Genomic DNA, 22,657 nt, shown 5'->3' with positions numbered 1-22,657 from the left:
TTGTTTTAGATTAATCCAATTTTCTTGTCTGGAACCAATACACCTAATTCATTTCTATGAATCTCCTATATAAATTTTGCTATATAACTCCTCTCCACCCTCAACCCCCCATTTGTAGGAAATATTACAACACGGACTCCATATTTGGCCCTCCATCTCGTTCATCCCCATGAAATGCCCTCCCTCAGGACTATGAATTTTAGGCCTCTTGGAGGTTAATGTATGTCCTGGCCAGAATTTGGGAAGGTTTGTTTTGATTTTCCCTAGCATGGTGCACAGAAGGATCCACTTTAGATAACCAGTAGAGATGATTGGTACACAGAAGACAGCACTTGAGATAATTAGTAGAAATTCTTTGGTAGATGACAGGTAACTTTAGGTAACTAACCTTTGACCTCACCATAATGATTCCTCTTACTCTAAGAAAGCTGTGGGTTAAGGTCTAGTTGATGGGCAGAGAATGGCTACATAGTATCAGATAGTTTGCCTGTTTATTTAAGTTACCTTAAATAAAAATCTGGGAAAAGGGTTAAGGCTTCCTTTGTTTCTTGGTCTTCAAGTACCTTCTCAGTCTGGAGGATAGTTTACTGTCCCTCCTCCATCTTCTAATGACATAACAGTAAGGAAATGAAGCAATAGATGATCTACTTCATCAATAAAACCCCTCAAAGTATTAGTTCTGAGACTGTACATATCCAATATTGCATTTGGCTAGGGATGATAACATATGATACTGATGGAATGGATAGATTTAGAGTATTCTGTGATACTTGCAGGTGCTAATTGAAAGAGCAAATGTGGTTCTTCAGTGTGACCTCTAACAAACTCTATAGCCTATATTTCTATTAAGCCAGCAAACTGGATTCTTGAACAGACAATTCTATATATTTCTTTTATTCTCAGAGACACCAGGAGAGTGCTCAGATATTAGAATTTAGAATTGCTAACAGAAAAACAAACACTAATATCTCAATTTCTGGCAGGTCTGTAGAAATCTTTGTAGTTGAAGTCTTTGTATTGTTAATTGGAAAGAGGGCTAATCTTGAAAATGATCACAGTATGAACAAAAATAAAAAAAAATTTCCTTAACCATAAACCACAAATTGAATTCATTTTACATGGACTTCATAAATTTAGACTTTGAGAAAAAAATGCCCCCCCTGTTTTATTCAAACCTAATTTCTTCATATTACAATAAAGTACTTTATATTCTCAACTGTGCATCTTCAAGCATTTTCGAAGCTGATAAATCCTTTCTTTATACAATTGTTTAGCATATGTCCAATGTGTCAAATAGATAAAGGATAGATATTCTAATGAGAGTGTAGGCAGAAGGCCCAGAATATTTCATGGTCACAGCCTGTTCCTTTTACCATAAACCACTGAGGACATTGCCTGATGGAATTACTTGGGAGTCAGGAAAAACCCAAGAACAATTACTTAAAAGTCAGTTATCACAATGACTAAGAAAGACACTGAAAAATAAAAATGGTGAAAGGACTCACCCTAATATATTTCTTTTTTTCTAGTTTTTCTGAAGTATACTTAGCACACAAAAAAACTGCACATAATTAATGTATACAATTTGGTGCATTTGGACATATGTATATATACTCATGTTAACACCATCACAATCAAGGTAATAAACATTCATCATTTCCAAAAACTTCTCATGTCTTCTCTCTCTCTCTCTCTTTTTTCTTTCTTTCTTTCTTTCTTTCTTTCTTTTTCTTTCTCTTTCTTTTTTCTTTTTTTTTTTTTTTTTTTTTGCTTTGTTTTTGGTGGTGTTGGCAAGAACACTTAGCATGAGATCTCTTAATAAAATTCTAATTTCTCATTGTTCCCTCTAGGCACTATATTGTAGATCAGATCTCTTACTCATTTGTATGACTGTAACTTTATAACCATTGAATACTCCTCCTCTCTTATACTTCCATCCCCTGGTAATCACCATTCTACTGTCTCCTTCTGTACCTATGATTATATTAGATGCTCCATATAAAAGAAATCATTCAGTGTTTCTCTTTCTGTGACTATTCTATTTCACTAGCATAATATCTCCCAAGTCCATTTATATTGTCACAAATCGTAGGATTTCCAACTGTTTTGTTTGAATAATACTACATTGTATGTGTATATCACATTTTCTCTATCCATTTTCTGTTGATGGACATTTGAATTATTTCCATATCTTGGTTATTGTGAACAAGGACACATTAAATGTGGTACTGTAGATATCTCTTCAAGATCCTGATTCCAATTCTTCTAGGTATATATTCAGAGGTGGACCTCATGGATAATATGGTATTTATATTTTTAAAATTTGTTAGGAACCACCATGCCATTTTCCATAGTTGTGGTACGACTTTACATTTCCACCAATGATCCACAAGGGTTCTAACACACAACTTGTCAACACTATATTTTGGGTTTGCTTTTGTTTTGTTTTGTTTTGTTTTGTTTTGTTTTGTTTTGATAATGGAAATCTAACATGCATGAGGTAGTATCTCACTGTGTTTCTGATTTGCATTTCCCTGACAATTAGTGAAACTAAGCATCTTCTCATATACCTGTTGGCCATTTGTATATCTTTATTGGAGAAATGTCTACTCAGTTTCTTAGGCCATTTTTAATGGGATTATTTGATTTTTGTTTTTAGGCTGCAGAAGTTCCTTATATATTTTGGAAATAATCCTCTTCACATACATATGGTGTGCAAATATTTTCTCCTATTCTGAAGGCTGCTTCTGTGCTGTTATTGTGTCCTTTGGTGTGCAAAGATTTTTTTTTAAGATTTTTTTTTTTTTTTTATTCTTGATAGAGAGAGAGAGAGAGAGAGAGAGGCAGAGGGAGAAGCAGGATCCATGCCAGGACCCCGACGCGGGACTTGATCCCAGGACTCCAGGATCATGCTCTGGGCCAAAGGCAGGTGCTGAACTGCTGAGCCACCCAGGGATCCCTGTGCAAAAGATTTTTTGTTTAATGTAGTATCAGTTTGTCTACTTGTCTTTGGATACCTAGACTTCTGATGTCATATCTGAGAAATCATTAATGAGACCAATGTCAAGAATCTTTTCCATTATGTTTTCTTCCAGGATTTCTATGGTTTCAGACTTTACATTTAAGTCTTTAATCCATTTTAATGTTTATGTGTAGTGTGTGTCCAATTTAAGTTTTTTAAACTTTTTTTATTTGCATATAGTTGACACACAATGTTACATTAGTTTCAAATGTGCAACTTAGTGATTCAACATCTTTATATATTAGGTTGTGCTCATCACAAGTATAGCTGCCATCATACAATACCTATATAATATCATTGAGTATATTCCCTATGCTGTACCTTTTACTCTCATGACTTATTCATTTCATAACTGGAAGCCTGTATTTCTCACTCCCCTTCACCCATTTTATCTTTTTAAATGTGTATTTCCAGTTTTCCCAATGCTACTTATTGAAGAGACTATCCTTTCATAAGTGTTCTTGGTACCCTGTTGAAGATCAGATAATCATTAAGTGTGGATTTATTTCTGGGCTCTTTATTTTGTTCCATTGGTCTATTGCTATGCTTATTGTTATACCAATCTATTCCACTATGATGTTATACTGTTTGTTGTTATGCTGGTACCATACTGTTTTGATTACTGTAGCTTTTTAATATATTTTGAAATCAGGAAGTATGTTTCCTAAAACAAGACATTCTATAGTCTTAGGCCCACTAGTATAAAGTACTGATAAAAAATTAAAAATTAATAATGTATATTTGATGAATTTGTCTATTTTAATACATATTATACTACTTAAAGTAGTAGTTCTTTATAAAAACAGCTAGTTATTTGCTGGAAATTCATTGTTCTTGATAGCAGAAGTGTTTAGCAAATTTCTTTATATGTGAAATTTTTAATGTCTTGACATTAATAGTTTTTTGTATTATTGACTTTTCAAAATAGTTGAATGGGGAAGTTAAATCATTAATTTATATGTTTAAGAGAAATGAAATTATTTATATATAACCTACAAATATTTATAGACAAGGTCAAATTTGTGTTTTGTTTTGTTTTGTTTTTGTTTTGTTTTGTTTTTGCCACTTGTGCTTTTGATATCTTATCAAAGTAAAAATTGCCTGGTCCAAGGTCATGTAGATATACCGCTATATTTCTTTTTAAAAATTCAGTATTTTCACTGTTCGATATAATTCTATGACACTTTCTGAGATAGACCTTATATATGATTTGAGATAGGGATACAATTTTATTCTTTTTCAAGTGATATTTGAGTATAATTTACTCAAAAAATGATTTTTTCCTATTGAATTGTTTTGGCAACATTGTTGAAAAAGAACTAATATTGTAGTAAAATAAAAGAGATAAGAATATGTGAACAAAACCAATAATTTGATAAGATTGATCCATATCAATGGAGTTAATAAACTAATTATGCATAGACGCTGGTCTCTTTTCTTTAATTCACATAATTAGTGGTGACATCTTGATTTCCACATAATTCTATGCTACGTCAGTCACATATAGGGTGGAAGTAACAGTAGTTCAACATCAAAACTTTATTGGCCTTACTTTTCCACAGAAGTAATTTAACATATTTTCTCAGTCTAAAACTAAAGAGCAAAGAGATATATATGATAATTATTATTACTAGTCACTATTGAGAAAATAAATATTTAAGATCCAGAAATTATTCACAAATAATTTTCAAATATTGTTTTTATTTTAAAAGGCTGTACTTTTAAATCCTAAGTAAAGGACTGATAATAAATGCTGTCTGAAGCATTACATTTTGGATAAGATTTGGTCTTACACATCACATGGAATCTGAAGGAATTCATTCATCCACCTGAATGCCTATTGTTATTAAAAGAATGAAGAATTTATGTCAGGATATTTTTTGGATTTACTAGTTCCCAGAGAAGAACAAACCATTATCTGTAGGCTACAAATGAAAACTATTTATCTTGTTCCTTGTATCCAAACTATATTTCACAGTTCATGAGACTCAAATGGGAAGCAGTTTTCATTAGAAGTGGTACTAGGAATTCCTCATAGTTAAAAAAATATAGGTGTACAGTAGACATGAGTGCTATAGGAGAGAGGGGCTATAAAATCATCCATCATTTAAGTAGAGACATAAAATTAATGATTTTGAATTTTGTAACAGGCAAGTATGTTAAAAACGCTGGCACTGCATCCTGAAAAAATAAATAATAGAAAATAGAGTATCTTATCAAATGCCAGTTATTCATAATACAGTAAAAATAAATTTTGGAGCAATAGACAATCAGATTTTTAATGCAAATTACTTTTTAATAATTTCCCATTTCTTAAATATGAAAATGTATGTTTAAAATCAAATAAACATGTGCATTGCCAAGTCCATATACATAGTTATATACTGAATTATGTCATCTCAAAATTATATGTTGAAGCCCTAGCTCCCTCTCCCTCACCATTACATTTGTAACTAAGGCTTTTAAAGAGGTAGCAACTTTTAAATGAGATTATATGGGTGGGATCCTAATCCAGTATTACTGTGTCCTATAAGAAGAGGAAAGACATAAGAAATGAGTTTCAGCCCTACATTAGCTGAAGAGATTACTTAAAATAAAAACAGAAATAAACAAAAAATTCTCTAACAAGGAGTTTACTATTAATAAAATGACAAAGTTGAGACGCCTGGGTGGCTCAGTGGTTTAGCTCCTGCCTTGGGCCCGGAGCGTGATCCTGGGGTCCTGGGATGGAGTCCCACATCGGGCTCCCTGCATGGAGCCTGCTTCTCCCTCTGTGTGTGTGTGTGTGTGTGTGTGTGTGTGTCTCATGAATAAATAAATAAAATATTTTTAAAAATGATAAAGCAGGTGCATGCAATTTTACTTTATTTTTATTTTTGCCAATCTTTTTGAGTCTTACCAGATGAGATAATGTTTCTTTCTTTTTTTTTTAATTTTTATTTATTTATGATAGTCACACAGAGAGAGAGAGAGAGAGACAGAGACATAGGCAGAGGGAGAAGCAGGCTCCATGCAGGGAGCCTGATGTGGGATTCGATCCCGGGTCTCCAGGATCGCGCCCTGGGTCAAAGGCAGGCGCCAAACCACTGCACCACCCAGGGATCCCGAGATAATGTTTCTAAACTGGATGGTTAAGCACTCAATATCATTTTTGTTTTGTATTCTTGTTTGTTTGTATTATGAAAAATTATGAAATATCTATAAAATGAATAAAACATAGGTGAACTTCATTACCTCTTTTGGCAATTAACAACATATTGCACTTTTACTTGATCTATATTATTTCAATGTTCACTGTCCATTCAATATTTTGAATCAAATTCCAAATATTGTAAGATTCCAGCCATAAATATTTCCTCAAAATCTTAAAAGTTAGACTGCCTAGGTGGCTCAGCAGTTGAGTGTCTGCCTTCAGCTCAGGGCGTGATCCCAATCCAGGGATCGAGTCCTGCATTGAGGTCCTGCGAGGAGCCTGCATCACCCTCTATGTCTTTGCGTCTCTCTGTCTCTCTCATGAATAAATAAATAAAATTTAAAAAAATAAAATAAAATAAAATAAAATCGTGAAAATTCTCATCACACATTAAAAAATTTGTAATTATGTATGGTGGCAATTGTTATTTAAATTATTGTGGCAATCATTTGTCAATATGTATAAATACTGAATCATAAACTCACAGTATCATGATCCCACTGATCACATTTAGGATAAAAATTCAATTTTTAAAAAAAAGAGTTTATTTATTTATTTAAGAGAGAGAGCAAGAGAGGGTGAGCACTAGCAGGGGGGAGGGCAGAGGGAGATACAGAAGCATATTCCCCTCTGAGCAGAGAGCCCAATTCTGGGCTCTATCCCAGGACCCTGGGATCATGACCTGACCTGAAGGCAGATGCTTAACCAACTGCACCGCCAGACCCTCCCCTTCCCAAATTCTATTTAAATGTATGGGATATTAAAGTAATTATATGATTTATTTGCATTAAAACTATGAAAATGAGTTCCTAATAATTTTAAGAAATTGTTAAAGGTTATCTCCTATAAATAAAATGAAAATAGGAAGAAACGTAATATCCTGGTAAGAATTTAGGTAACTTGCTTAGCTCTAGAATAAAGTATATCAAACCAGAATTCTGAGGTATCTCTAAGGGTTCTACAATGTAAGATGATTGAAAATAAGTAAATTATTTATTTCTGTATTAATGTACAATGACAATGATTGAGAAATCTCATTAGCAATTTCATTAAAGGTTTTCCAGGACTGCTTTTAAGTGCTCAGTGGGATATATTCACCTTGACAGTCAGTTCTAGATCATAGAGTGGTAGCCATTGGTGATTGCAAGGAGATGACATTAGAATTTCCTTCTAGGAAGAACCTTCTTCAACCTCCCCTTCTAGGTTACTACTAACTTACTGAACTGGACATGTTCCCTTTTGTAAAATGGCATTAATAGTAAAAACTATTTCATTGAATGTTAATTGGTCTAATTTTCAAAAGTACTTAGTATAGTGTTTGATATATAAGGTATTAAATGAGGGTTTTAAAAAATACAAATTTTATATTAAAAGGTTAGACCCAGAATCCAGACTACTTGTAGCCCATCCTCTTAAACAACGTTGTATGTTACTCTTTAATAAAATTATAATATTTTTACATATAATAAATTTTATATAAACTTTTAAATATTTTTATTTTTCTATATTGTGTTATACATGTATTACTTTTAAATAACTATATAAAGTAATAGCAAGATTAGGATGCTTTATTCTGAACTAACTTATTTACAGACATAGTGCTATATTAAAGGTTACAGAATCTAAAAGTTCTGAAATGCATTGAAGCTTTCATAAGCCAGTGGTTATAATGACCAACAGACTCCACAAAACCATTTACTCACAAGAGGAAAAATGGCCTGATTGGATTAGAAGTGGAAAGACTAATGCATTTTTGTCCTTAAGGATTAGAAGAAAAATTGTTCTCTCAACTCTGCAAGTGAGCACAACAAGCAATCCAAAAGCATTATTTGTGTGAGGCAGTTTGTAGAATCTGTTCCATTTGTCACTAAAAGTAGTGGTTGAGGTTCAGGAAAATTTGAGTAATGGTTCAGCCTCAGGGTCAGTGGTCACATATTCAGAACAATACATTAGGTTTAAAGATGATTCACATCCTCAGAAACACTCAGCATTATCATCTACCCCCTAACTATCAATCCTTAACTTACAATACCTTTTTTAAAAGGAATAAGATTAGATTACTTACAAAATTTAATATATATATTAAATTGTGTGTTTATATATACAAATTCATGGAACATTTGGAAAAATGTTCATATATGAACATATATGTTAATATACATGTATATGTATCTATAAGCATATCTATAAGTATATTAGATATATATAAGCATTATGTATAATATACATATATACATATATATGAACATTTTTCCATATGACAACTGGTAAACATTTTTAGTGAATGGCTGATAACTATCTCAGATGGTTTTTACGTGTTTGTATACTTATTTGTGAACTTTGACTTGAGAGTTGACTGCATGTAAAAGCTATTCCATTTCCAGGTAAACAGTATCCTGGGAGCTGTTTGACACACCTTAAAAAGGAAAAAAAAAAGTCTTACCTCTAGCCGTAGAATTTCAGAGGTCTCTGAAGCATAACAAAAACTAGAAAAGAAGAATTTATATAGTTAGAAAACAGGCATCAGCAATTTGTACATAATATCTCTCCCATTCCCTATGGTTACAAGGTTACAGCTTATAGAAACACAACATTTTTCAAGGTACCTACCATAAAATATCAAAATGATGAAAAAATAACTAGATGCTTCTTTGGTTACCTTTCAGGCACCAGTATCTAAAATCTAACACAGAGCAAAGACTGCATCAGCCTCAGGGTGGATAGTATCTACCTACATCATATACCATTAAAATCACTTCAAATATTTTAACTATTTTCAAATAAAATTGTTTTGCTTATATAAACAGTAAGCCAAGTGAAGAAAAATCAAGAAGTAATTCTATGCCAGCCTACATATATGTGTCAAGCACTGTTTAAGATTATGTTATATGACTAGCCTATAGCCATCTCTACTGTGCTTAGAATTCTAAGATGATCCTTGATTTCCTCCCCTTATTGTACATGCCCTTGCAAAGTTCACTGCCCTTGAAGTGTGGGACCCATCAATATGACAGAATAATAATAATAATAATAATAATCAATAACAATAATTCTTTGATTAGGTTATGTTATATGGCAAAGGTGATAAGATACTGCTTGTTTTTTTTCCTACGACTACTGATTCTCCAATTCTCTAACATCGGCTGGGTATGCTATAATTAAAACCAATTCTGGCACTAACTACTTGGAATTAGGTCAAGTAAGGGATCCATCCCATAAGATTATCCCAACTTCACAGCCAGATGCAAGTGGGGTCTCCAGGTGACCCATACCTCTGCCTAGCTGATTAGATTTGGGGTTCATACAAACACATATTAGGTTTGACAATTTGTTAAAGTAACTCAAAGAACTCAGAAAAGCCTCATTTATGAACACAGTTTTATTATAAACAATAAAATTAACAGTCAGATGAATAGAGACATAGAGTAAGATCCAGAAGGATCCTATACACAGGAAAGTCAAGATATGTCATCCTCCCAATAGATATATTCACCAACCCAGAAGCTTCCCCAAATCTTATCATTCTGACTTTTTAAACATAAGTTACATTATGTAGCCATGATTGATTTGATCACTGACTATTGGTGACTGACTCAATCTCTGACCACTCTCCCCTACCCAGACTTTGGGAGTATAACTGAAAGTTCTGACCCTCTAATCATGAAGTTAATTTTTCTGAAGCTATCTAACCCCCTCTCTCCCCACGAAACAATTATGTTGTCTCATTAACATACAAAAGACACTTCTTCTATCTCTCAGGAAATCTCAAGGGTTTTAGGAGCTCTGTACCAGAAACCAGGAACAAACCAAGTATATATATTTTTTGTTATACTACAGATAGTGTCTCTATAGAGACACTTATAGTGTCTCTTATATAGGTCTCTATATAAGATCTTCTTAGGAAAATGAAAGAAGAGATTCTCCAGCTGACCTTGAAATGCTGTGTGAGTTCTAGGAGCTGAGAATGGCCCCAGCAGACAGCCAGTAAGAAGGCAGGGACCTTAGTCCTGGAACTACAAGAAAGTGAATTAAGCTAACACCTAATGGACTTAGAAGAGTATGCTTCTTCTGAGACCTTTCTGAGACCATAGTCCCGGTTTCACATGCTTGTTTTTAGCCTAATTGGGACCCTGACCATAAAACCTAGGTAACATCTGATCAGAAACCTGACCTCAGGAAACTGAGAAATAAATTTGTGTTCTTTTTTAGCCATTCTATGCGATCATTTCTTGCATAGCACTAGAGAACTAATTCACTTCTCCTCATGGAATTCGTATTTTATTGGGAGAGACAGATAATAAATACCTGAGAAAAAGCTAATAATGCAACATCAGACAAAAAGTGCTTTGAAGTAAGAGGAAGGGTAAGTGTCTCAATGATGACAGAGGATTCCAGAATATCACTGCAAGAAGGTTCTGGAATGGGAGGAAGCTCATCAAACTGTAGGAAAAGTCATAGGGGGACATAGAACAAAATGAAGCAGAAGTGAATTGGTGGGGGCAGGGTTTGGACATCTAGGAAGGGATTGGATCATAAAACTCATAACAATCATTTATTTTTAGTTTTTAGAACTCTTTCAACAGTTTATTCTCTTCTATAGACTTTTTAAATTACTGATCATTTGGGGAAATTTTAATAGCTTGGTTAATATTTTCAAACTCTGCTGGTATGTTTGTTTTTCTAACTATCTGTCAATGTTGATGATGTTTTACTCTCACACAGTGGTCTATTTAATTGTTGTACCCAATTAACTTCTTATGCATTAGATCATTAGGGATTTATTCTATGTTTTTGTTTCTTATTATTTATTTAGCAATTTTATGCACATAATACCTATAATTCTGTAGTGGAGGTGCAGGGGCACAAGAGTGCCTGGCTCCAGGGATCCCAAACAGACCAGTTTGCCCACTAACCCCTGACAAAATCCAAAGACAGAGATGAAGTTGTGGTGAAACAAGAAAGCAATTTCCCAACTCCATGATCAGTTGTGTCATGTCGGTCGGTAGCTTCAAATTGTCTCTGAGATAGGGGATCCCTGGGTGGCGCAGCGGTTTAGCGCCTGCCTTTGGCCCAGGGCATGATCCTGGAGACCCGGGATCGAATCCCACGTCGGGCTCCCGGTGCATGGAGCCTGCTTCTCTCCCTGCCTGTGTCTCTGCCTCTCTCTCTCACTGTGTGCCTATCATAAATTTACAAAAATAAAAATAAAAAATAAAAAAAAATTGTCTCTGAGATAAGTATTATAGCACGAAATCAGTAAATATATTATTTCTTTCCTCAGAAAGCCAGTTGTTAAGCTTCACCAGCATACCAATGATAGGATATAATCATTGGCAAGTTGATAAATATAAATCGCAACAAGAGATTTTTCTGTAAATTATCAGCTTACTTTGACCTTCTATACTAATAAAAATAATTTTTGAGAAAAATAACTTTGTTCCAGTTGCAACTTATGCATGTAAATTTATCTATTTATATATCTAGCATCTATCATATATATATATATATCTTTGCTATCACATTTAATGTAATAAAATATAATTTGCATGTATAAGAAGTTAATTAAACAATAGTTTATTCTGGATGCTGAAATTAATATAGATTTATCACATTCAATTATATTTATTAATCAGAAAATCTCTTCACACTAACATCTTCCTATTCCCTGATTCAATTATCACTCAGGGACATAGTATAGCTTTCTGCTAGTAGGTAATTGATGGAAAATAAAAAAGTCTACAATGTCATACAATTTTCCTATCATATTAACTGGAAAGGAAAATATGCCTAATTCTACCTCTAAACACAAGAGAAACATAGAGAATAACAATTATGTCATTCCCTGCAATATTTAATTTTCAAAAGAAAACTGAGAAGTAAATTATATATATACATATATATATTAAATTACTTGCTAACAGAAAAAGAATACTTGTATTTGTATTTCAGTGAAATATTGTAATAAAATAAAAGAGTAATATGATAGTTATTTAGTTATCTTAAATAAGCTTTATGTATAGAGTATCAGAATAAGAAATTAAAAAAAAACTATGATATATATAATGTGGGTGTATCTAAATTCTATCTTCTTTCTGGTAGTTTATTTTCTTCCTCAAGTAACTATGGGATACGCCCATTTATATGTTTTCACTTCAAAAATTTTATACCCAATTCTTTCTAGAAATTTAGCTTGGGGTGCTTGAACCAATTTCTACCTAGGAAAACAATGAAAAGAATCAGATTGTAACTTTTATTTTGTAGCAAACTATCATCAGGGGCCCCGTTTTCTTCCCTAGCTATGCCAACTTCTATTACTTCTGATATAAAAGAAAACTATTCAGTGAGTTTGGAGTGAGCAGTGCAAAACAGCTGGCTGGCATTTAATGTACATAACCAATTCATAAGTCATCTTATACTCACTCCATTCTTTTTTTTTTTTTTTTTTTTAGATTTTTTAAAATACACTTGGTTATTTCCTGTCCAGAAGATAAAACATTTTGTCACCCTTTTTTTGATAATCATGAATGTTCCTATAATAATATCACTGTTTCTGGATGTGCTCCAAATAAGTGTTACTTATTAGTTACAAATATATGAATATTCTTCAGTCTTTTATGAATCAAATTAAATATTATGTGCAATGAGCATTATTTTTTTTGTTTTTATTGTTTTCATCTTAAAAATATTTAATCATTTCACTTTTCACTTGGAGAATATTCTTAGAAATACACTATTATATTTTTGTACCTATTTTGTGCCTAAAAAAATAAAAAGCAAAATGAATTATTTCTGAGGACTAAACACCATTATTCATATTTTGTTTTTAGAGGAAAAATAGAGTAATGAGAGGAGAGAAACCATAAGTTCATGGTTATATAACTAGAAGGTTCATGCACATCTTTACTTAGTGTTTGTTGAAACATATGCCAACAGTGAAAGTATAAACAAAAAATAAAACACCTAGGAAAGCAAGACACATAGATGACTTTAAAAGCAATATATTTTTCCAAGTACATTTGTAGTCTTCGATATTAATTGCTAATAACTAAGTTATTTCAGGACTAAACATTAAGGCAAGCAAATTATAATTTATCATTAGTCATAGAGCAAAACTGAAAAAGAAAGAGTGCTGAAATAAAAAATATAAGTATACTTTTGCCTAATTATTTAATGGAATACGGTTTTAATTTTTGGGTTCCTAGCTCATTTGGAGGTTTTTTTTTTGTCAAGTTTTTCTCATACTTTCTTCCATTATTATTTGCATATGATTTAGATAATTTGAGAATCACTTTTGATGATGCTGTACTATACAGGATTACATATATTTTAGGCACAGTAACTAATTGCTACCAAAACATACTACAATGTACATCCTGTATGCAAAACTGAAGCACTTCTTTAAATTTCATATACACTGGGGGGCCTCTGTGGCTCAGACACTTGGGCTCCTGCCTTTAGTTCAGGTTATGATACCAGGGATCCTGGGATCAAGCCCTACATCTGGCTCCCTGCCCAGTGGAAAGCATACTTCTCCCTCTCCTCTCTACTCTCACTTTCACCATCTCTGTTTCTCTCTCTCAAATACATAAATAATAATAAAAACTTTGTATTCACAGATAATAAGCTCCAAAGCAAACTTGAAAAACAAAAGCAAAACTGGAAGTATCATAATTTGAGACCTCAAGTTATATTATAAATTTGTAGTGATCTAAACATTACAGTACTGGCTTGAAGATAGACACAAACACCAACGGAACAGAACAGAAAATCCAGAAATGAACCCACAGCTATATTTTCAATTAATTCTTGACAAAGCAGGGAAGAACATCCAAAAGATAGACTTTTCAACAAATGGTGTTAGGAAAATTGGACAGGTACATACAGAAGAATAAAACTGCACAATTTTCATTACACCATACACAAAAATAAATTCAAAATGGATTTAAAGACTTAAATGTGAGACTTGAAATGATAAAAATCTAGAGAACAAAGATAGATATGTTTCCTAAGGGAAAAATAAACTATTGGGACCTTATAAAAATAAAAAGAAAAAAATTTAAATTAAAAAAATAAAAATAGCAAAAATAAACTATTGGGACCTTATAAAAATAAAAATCTGCACAACGAAGGAAACAATCAGCAAAACTAAAAGGCAACGTTTGGAATGGGAGAAGATAGTTACAAATGACATATCTGATAAAGGATTAGTATCCAATATAAATAAAGAACTTCTCAAACTCAACACCCAAAAAAACAAAAAAAATCCAGTTAAGAAATGGCCAGAAGACATCAGCCATTTCTCCAAAGAAGACACACAAATGGCTGACATGCACATGATAAAGAGTTCAATCTCATTCATCATCAGGAAAATACAAGTCATAACCACAATATCATCTCACACCTGTCAAAATGGCCAGAACCAACAACACAAAAGGTATTGAAGGTGTTGAAGAATGTGGAGAAAAATTAACCCTCTTCAGTGTTGGTAGGAATGCAAACTGGTGCAGTCACTCTCAAAAACAGTATGGAGGTTGGTCAAACAGCTAAAACATAGAACTACCCTATGATCCAGTAATTGCACTACTAGGTATACTAGGTATTTACCCAAAGAATATAAAAGTACTAATTTGAAGGGATACATACACTTAGATGTTTATAGTAGTATTCTCTACAATAGCCAAACTATAGAAACAGCCCAAGTGCCCATCAACAGATGAATGGATAAAGAAGAAGTGGAATATTACTCAGCCACAAAAAGAATGAAATCTTGCCATTTTCAATGGCTTGGATGGATCTAGAAAGTTTTACACTAAACCAAATTGTCAAAGAAAGACAAATAGCATATCATTACACTCATATGTGGAATTTCAGAAACAAAACAAATTAGCAAAGGGAAAAAGAGAGAAGGAAAACAGTCCTTAACTATGGTTACCAGAGGGGACGTGGCCTGGGGGAAAGGTAAAAATAGGTAATGGGGACAACAGATGATGGGCATTAAAGAGGGCACTTGTGATGAACACTGGATGTTATATGGAAGTGCTGAATTACTATTTTGCACAGCTGAAACTATTACACTCTATGTTAACTACCTGGAATTTAAATAACAATTAAAAAAAAAAGAGGCCTCATCAAATGGAGGCAGGAATGGAGATGCCTGAGCCAACAATGGAAATATGTAGACAGCAAGGCTGACCAGGAGGGCAGAGTGCTTGACCGAACACCCTTCAGGGACTATAGTACTAGCTGTACATCAAGTCTGGTGTGGGAGAGTGCTTTGCCCTGGGATACCTGCCAGCGAAAGCCTTTGTAATAATCTATGGTCAGGCCTGAAAAGTCACATATAAAATTTTTTCCTGGAACCAAATTCCACCATGAGGATATCATTAAAAATGTTATTTCTTGGCTTTTAAATTCAATCACTGTGTGCATAGATACATTATATGGTATACAGATAATTATTATATATAAAAGAGAGAAACAGATGACCATATTAGTTTTGTCTTTTTTTTTAAGATTGTATTTATTTATTCATGACACACACACACACACACACACACACACAGATATAGGCAGAGGGAGAAGCAGGCTCCATGCAGGGAGCCCAATGTGAGGCTCGATCCCGGGACTCCAGGATCACGCCCTAGGCCGAAGGCAGGCACTAAATCGCTGAGCCACCCAGGCATCCCAGAACATATTAGTTTTAGACTGTTATTTTTGTTGAATACAAGGCTAGACTATTGAATGATATAAGAACCACACACACAAACATATGTGAATAATAACTTTCATATGTGTAGTTTATGTGGTTGTTATCATTAATAATGATGTAACTCCAAATATTTTGGAGGACAAGCTGTAGTAATTGCCTTCTGCATTTGTGTCTTGTCTTCAGGGAAAATATCTTTCCTCAGCGATCCCAACTTACTATTTTTTAATATTCAGAAAACATTTATTAAACTATAATCTGGGTTACTGAACAGTTTTCAAATTTTCTTTACTCAGAATCATTTCTTCAAAAATGTGAAAAAACGAGTGAATCTTTTAAATACTGCTTGTTTTCTCTAGCATGCTTAAAAATGCAAAATTCCTTTAAAATAAAGTGCTATTCTAATTTTTAAAATCACATTTCTATTTAGCCAAACTGCATTACATTAAATGTGTTACAAGACAAATCATAGCACATTGCATAGGAGGATAGATATTGGTAACTTAAAAGTGTACTTTTTAATTTTTATTTTTTAAATTAATTTATTTATTTATTTGAGAGAGAATGAGTGAAAGAGGAAGAGGGAGAAGCAGACTCTCTGCTGAGCAGGGAGCCTGATGCCGGGCTCGATCCCAGGACTCCTGGATCATGACCCCAGCTGAAGGCAGACAATAGACTGAGTCACCCAGGTGCTTCTAAAAGTGTATTTCTCAGGGATCCCTGGGTGGCGCAGTGGTTTGGCGCCTGCCTTTGGCCCAGGGCGCGATCCTGGAGATCCGGGATCGATTCCCACGTTAGGCTCCCGGTGCATGGAGCCTGCTTCTCCCTCTGCCTGTGTCTCTGCCTCTCTCTCTCTCACTGTGTGCCTATCATGAATAAATAAAAATTAAAAAAAAATAAAAGTGTATTTCTCAATCAACTCCAGAATCCAGCTAGATTTTGGATAAAACTGGCTATATGGATTAAAGTTGTATACCTGTGTTCTTTTTGCCATTTGCCTGTGATTAAGAACAGCCAAATATAATTCAGATAATTAGAATTAGGGATATAGTTTATGACCATGGGGCTGTGTAATTAAGTAGAATAAGGTTACTCTTCTACGTTATTTTTTTAAATTGAGATGAAATGCATATACCTATAATACCTAAAATGCACATATGCACAAACACATACATATTACTTGATTCCAAACATAAACATGTGTGTACATATCTTTTACTGGATGATTTAGATTATGTTTAATAGTTAAGAGTTGAAAAGAATAAACCAGATTATGTTTCTTATTACCTATATGTGTGATAGTATTCACAACATTTCTTTTTAAAATTTTTATTGTGGCAAAATTCACATAACATAAAATTATCCCTGAACCATTTTAAAGTGTTCTATGTCATGGCATTTAGTGCATTCATGATGTACAACCATTACCTGTCTCTAGTTCTAAGACATTTTTATCATCCCAAAAGGAAACCCTACACTACTAAGTGGTCATTATTCCTTTCTCATCCCCTAGGCTCATGGAAACCATTATTCTGCCTTCTGTTTCTGTGGATTTACCTCTTCAGGAAGTTCCATATACATAAAATCCTACTTGTGACACTTGTGTGGTTTCTTTCATTTGGCACATTTTCAAGGCTCATCCTCATTGTGGCCTGGCAGCACTTTATTTCTTTTGATGGACAAATAATATTTAATGGAGTTGGTTTACCACTATTCTTTATCAATTCATCAGTTGATGGACATATTTGATTTGATATCCCCTCTTTGCTATTATAATTACTGCTGCTATGAACTACTGCTATTGTGATTACTGTTTGAATACCTGTTTTCAATTATTTGAGGTATATATCTAATAGAATTTGTGGGTGATATAGTAATTCTATGTTTGACTTTTAGAGGAACTACTAAACTACTTTCCACATGACTGCACAATTTTACATTGCAATGAGCAAAGTTGTGGGTTCTAATTTTTCACGTCTATGCCAACACTGATGATGATGATGATGATGATGGTGATGATGATTTCAATTCCAGTGTAAAGCAGTATCTTTTTGTGATTTTGATTTGCACTTTTTTAATGACTAATGATGTTGAACATCTCTTCTTGTGCTTGTTGGCTATTTGTAAATCTTTGGAAAAGTCTATTCTGGGCATTTGTTAAATTGGGTCATTCACTTTTTTGTTGTTGAGTTGTAAGAAACCTTTATATATTTTAGATATTAGAGTCTTATCAGATGTATGATTTACAAATATCTTCTCCCATTTTGTAGATTTTTTTTCATTTTCTTGATGGTGTCCTTTAACATAAAAGTTTATATTTTGATGAAATCCAGTTAATCAGATTTTCCCTTTTGCTGCCTATGTACTTTGTGCTATTTCTAACACTAAAAATGAGTAAATATATATGAACTCTCATGTTCTCCATTCCCATTGCCACCTCTAGAGTTGTGTTCATACAGTGTTACTGATTGGTCCACTTATGTACACCTTACTCAATCTGGGTTAATGAATGCCCTCTATAGGACTCTTGATTTGAGTTTGCATATGTCAGATATTCTCAGTGACAGTGCCAGAGGTATACAATATAAAATTATCATCTTGTTGGTAGCCATATTTCTTGCCTCATGGAGAAGAGCTGCAGTTGGAGAGAATCACACTACTATAAGAGAATCAGAGATAAGTGCCTGGAATACAGTTTTGATTATCAAAGCCTTGGGTTATAGTGGTCCCTGAGTTCATCTTTGTCCCTTAACCTTCTTTCAATAAAATTGTTTGACACTAAGGAAAATTCCTAAAGAAATCTTAATCCTTTAATTTTTAAGCTAAGCCAATTTCAGGTTTCTTCCTATGCATGCAAATGAGTCTAACGAATATGTGGCTAATTTGAGCTACATAGAGCATTAAAATGGAAAGTGATGCTTAATCAACTTAATTACCATAGCATTGATTTTATTTATCCTGTAAGTTAAATAATTAGAATCACTTCCTTGTCTCCTCTACAAGTGCCACTCCCTCATCCCTCTGAATTTTGCTTGTTCCATATTATCTTTTTTTTCTTAAATTTAACCACTACTTCTAAACTTTCTCCAAAGTTTTATCTTGATCCTCAAGAATCACTCATCGCAAATATTCATAGGTTTTCTCCTCTTTTTCTTAACTTCCTAAACTAACCTTTATTATACATAAATATGTACAGTGTCTTAGTTAATGTTAGCTTTCAATAAATAATAACTTATTAAAATTAGCTTAAGAAAGCAAGGAGTTACCTGTCAAAAAACTGGAAATCATTATTAGCATTGAAGGTCAAGAAATATAGTCAAATAACATAGCAGAATCAGAGGCAGAGATTACCCAGTCTTTTCACTTTCATCATTCTGTTCCATTTCCCTTCTCTATGCACCATCACTATCATGTTTTTCTTTGCTTTGTTGTGAGACTCACTCCCTTGAAAATTCTGATGGTCAAACTGTGTCTCAGTTATCTATAACAAACAGCATAATAGTACCTTAAAACTTGGAGGCTGGAACTACATACTTTTATTATCTCATAGTTTCTATGAGTCACAAACACAGACATGGCTTAACTGAGTTTTTTGTTTCAGGTGTCTCGCCAGGGGACAATCAAAATGTGGGTTGAGGTGGGGATTCCATCTGAAAGCTCAACTGGGGAGTAAACAACTCATAAACTCACTCATATGTTTGTTGGCAAGATTTATTTACTCAAGAGGTATTAGATGAGGGCAACAGTCACTTCCTGGCTGCCAGACAAAGGCAACCTCCAGTTTCTGTTCATATGAGCATCTTGTTTCAACAGGCAACTTGCTTCAACTGAATGAGCAAAAGCAGTCTGTTAACACAATCTTCTATTTATCTAAACATGGAAGTAACACCTCATCAACTTTGTCATATTAGTTAAAAGCAAGTCACTAATTTCATCCCACATTGAAGGGGAGAGGTAAATATACAGGAAATGAATACCAGGAGGTGGGAATCCCTGGGACTATCTCAGGAGACTATCTCCACAGTATTGTTACTGTTGTTTGCACAGTTTAGTTAATGTTTTTTCATTAAACCAACTGATATTTACTGAGTCCCTACTCTGTATCAAATAATGTGTAAGAGTTTAGGGAATTGAGAGTAAATTATATATTTATATATATTTTATATATTATAATTTATATATTTATATATTATATAAATATAATATATTTATAAATATATTATATTTATATATATATAAATTCTCTAGCCCTCTTTTAAAAATTCTTCTGAAGGGGCACCTGGGTGGCTCAGTGGTTGAGCATCTGCCTTTGGCTCAGGTTGTGATTCTGGGGTCCTGGGATCAAGTCCCACATCAGGCTCCCTAAGGGGAGCAGGCTTCTCCCTTTGCCTATATCTTGCCTCTTTCTCTGTGTCTCTCATTAATAAATAAATAAAAATATTTTTAAAAATTTATTTTAAAAATCCTCTGAAACCTAAAACAAACCCTTCACTTCTCATATTATTCCTGCAGATAAATAAGATTATTGTGGGAAATCTGGATCACTGACCCTCGTGATTTCATTCCTAGAGATATTTCCTATTCAAATTACCTTAAAACTGATACCCCAATGTGCCAAAGTGATGGTGGTGGATTATCTTACAAACCATAAGCCCTGTTGGCAGAACTGAGGAAGACGGAAATAGCGTTGTGAAGTGTTAAAGAAACTACCTCCACTGCAATTCCCCATGAATTCTACTTCCCTGTGCTCACTCAATGAGCTCTAAGTTTATCTCTCCTTCAGGAATGTTCCTTTTGGCAAATACACACTGTAGTCTTGAAACCTAATTTATATGTGAAACTGTACTTTTTATTTAAAAAAATAAAATTATTTTCTATAAGAAATTTATGTAAAGTGCTTGCCTTCATGGTGTTCAGATCCTTTTTTTTAAAATAGATTTTATTGATTTATTCATGAGAGACAGAGAGAGAGGCAGAGACATAGGTAGAGGGAGAAGCAGGCTCCATGCAGGAAGCCTGATGTGGGACTCAACCGTGGGACTCCAGGATCATGCCCTGAGTCAAAGGCAGATGCCCAACCCTGAGCCAACCAGGCGTCCCCATGGAGTTCACATTCTTGTCTGGAATTAAAAATTCCAAATATAGAAATGATAAAATTCAAATACAGGTTTATATGTAAATACTAAAGAAACTCACTTAGAAATATATGGGAGCAAGGGGAGCTTCTTTAGGAAAATCAAACATAACTAGAAAACTGAAGATCCTTTAAAGAATCATGAGAGAACATTCTAAAGGAAGGAAGTGTAAAAGTGTCCTTTATAAGTTGAATAGTGTGTTCAAAACCCTGGAAACAAGACATAGAATAGCATGAAAGATCTGTGTGGCTGAAGCATAGGGGCAAAATAGGAACTCAGTGTGGAGAGATTGACCAGCAAGGCTTTTATGGGCCCTGTATGCCCTATAGGAAGGGTAAAACTTTTTCCAGGTAATTTTGAATGGTATTAAACAGAAAAGACACATGTACCATGTTTTTTTTTTTATTATAAGAAGATTAATCTTTTATAGCATAGCTTTTATACCCATAGCATGATTTATGTCATGCCTTCTCAAAACTATAGATCATTTCGCTTGAACTCGATCTGTACACTGCTTAACCCATTATCATGTGAAGAGAATTTTTAAAGCTATTTTCAAACACTTTCAACTCTTTAAACCAGTTCCAGGACCACTGCATCACATTCTATTATCTACAATATATATTATAAGGGCAATCAAAAGTAGGAAAGAAAACATTACTGTAATTAACATGTACGTATGTTCATTTGGTTTACATGGAATTCAACTTCTGAAGCAAATGTGTGATTTGGCTTATTGATTTTCTCTTTCACTACTGAAGCACTTCAAAAATCTCCTCTTAAAATATGACTTCCTCATTTTATGGACTAAATGGAATGATTTGATCTCAGTATCCCCGTTTTAAGTGCTCTCATCACAAGCAAGCAATGTGATTCAGGTAATTGACTCCCTAGAGATGAGCGCCTAACAATGAGTTATTTAGTCTATTGTCAAATCCCTGCAAAACTTAGATAGTGTCTTATTAGCAGAGTGAAGTGTGGAATATAGTTCACTGCAATACAGTTGCTATATCTAATTTTCAGTTGTAGGAGAGAGTCTATCTTTAGCTGAAATAAAGAATGTTTTGTTGTTTTTTTTAAAAACTGAACCTTGAATACTACAATCATTCAGATTTCTACACTTATGGCTCTGAATAAAGCAAAACTCAGGAAAATAAAATATAACTTTGATTAGCTTTTTATATTATTTTCTGACAAGTAGCTACCATTAACTCTTAGAATATGTGACTTATACTAGTATTTTGTAAGCTTCGCTTTGAGCTCATTTAACTACCACTATCCTAAAAATAGTCCTTTTATTTTTTTAAGTTCATTTATTCATGAAAGACACACACACACACACAGAGAGAGAGAGAGAGAGAGGCAGAGACACAGGCAGAGGGAGAAGCAGGCTCCATGCACCAGGAGCCCGACGTGGGATTCGATCCCGGGACTCCAGGATCACGCCTTGGGCCAAAGGCAGGCGCTAAACCACTGAGCCACCCAGGGATCCCTAAAAATAGTCCTTAAATGATACATGAATCTCTCCCTCTTATTAACTGGGTTTTTTATTATAGTTGGCTCACAATGTGACATTAATTTCAGGGATGCAAGATAGTGAT

At 33.7% G+C, this 22,657-nt stretch overlaps 1 long non-coding RNA gene across 8 annotated transcripts in view; it reads right to left on the bottom strand.

Moving 5' to 3' along the window:
* Nucleotides 1-22,657, bottom strand: part of LOC111093523 — a 321,727-nt gene that overhangs the window by 194,782 nt on the left and 104,288 nt on the right. For 7 of the 8 annotated variants that reach the window (XR_005382195.1, XR_005382197.1, XR_005382190.1 and 4 more), the window contains exon 3: nucleotides 8,659-8,701. This is a non-coding gene — a long non-coding RNA (uncharacterized LOC111093523). Of the gene's footprint in view, nucleotides 1-8,658; nucleotides 8,702-10,520; nucleotides 10,619-22,657 lie in introns of those variants that run through there. The other variant, XR_005382192.1, reaches the window with a different exon arrangement.

This window comes from Canis lupus, chromosome 31 (genome assembly GCF_011100685.1).
Source record: "Canis lupus familiaris isolate Mischka breed German Shepherd chromosome 31, alternate assembly UU_Cfam_GSD_1.0, whole genome shotgun sequence".
Lineage (NCBI taxonomy): Eukaryota > Metazoa > Chordata > Mammalia > Carnivora > Canidae > Canis > Canis lupus.
Note: the sequence above shows the minus strand (reverse complement) of the source record. Positions and strands in the feature narration are given on the sequence as shown.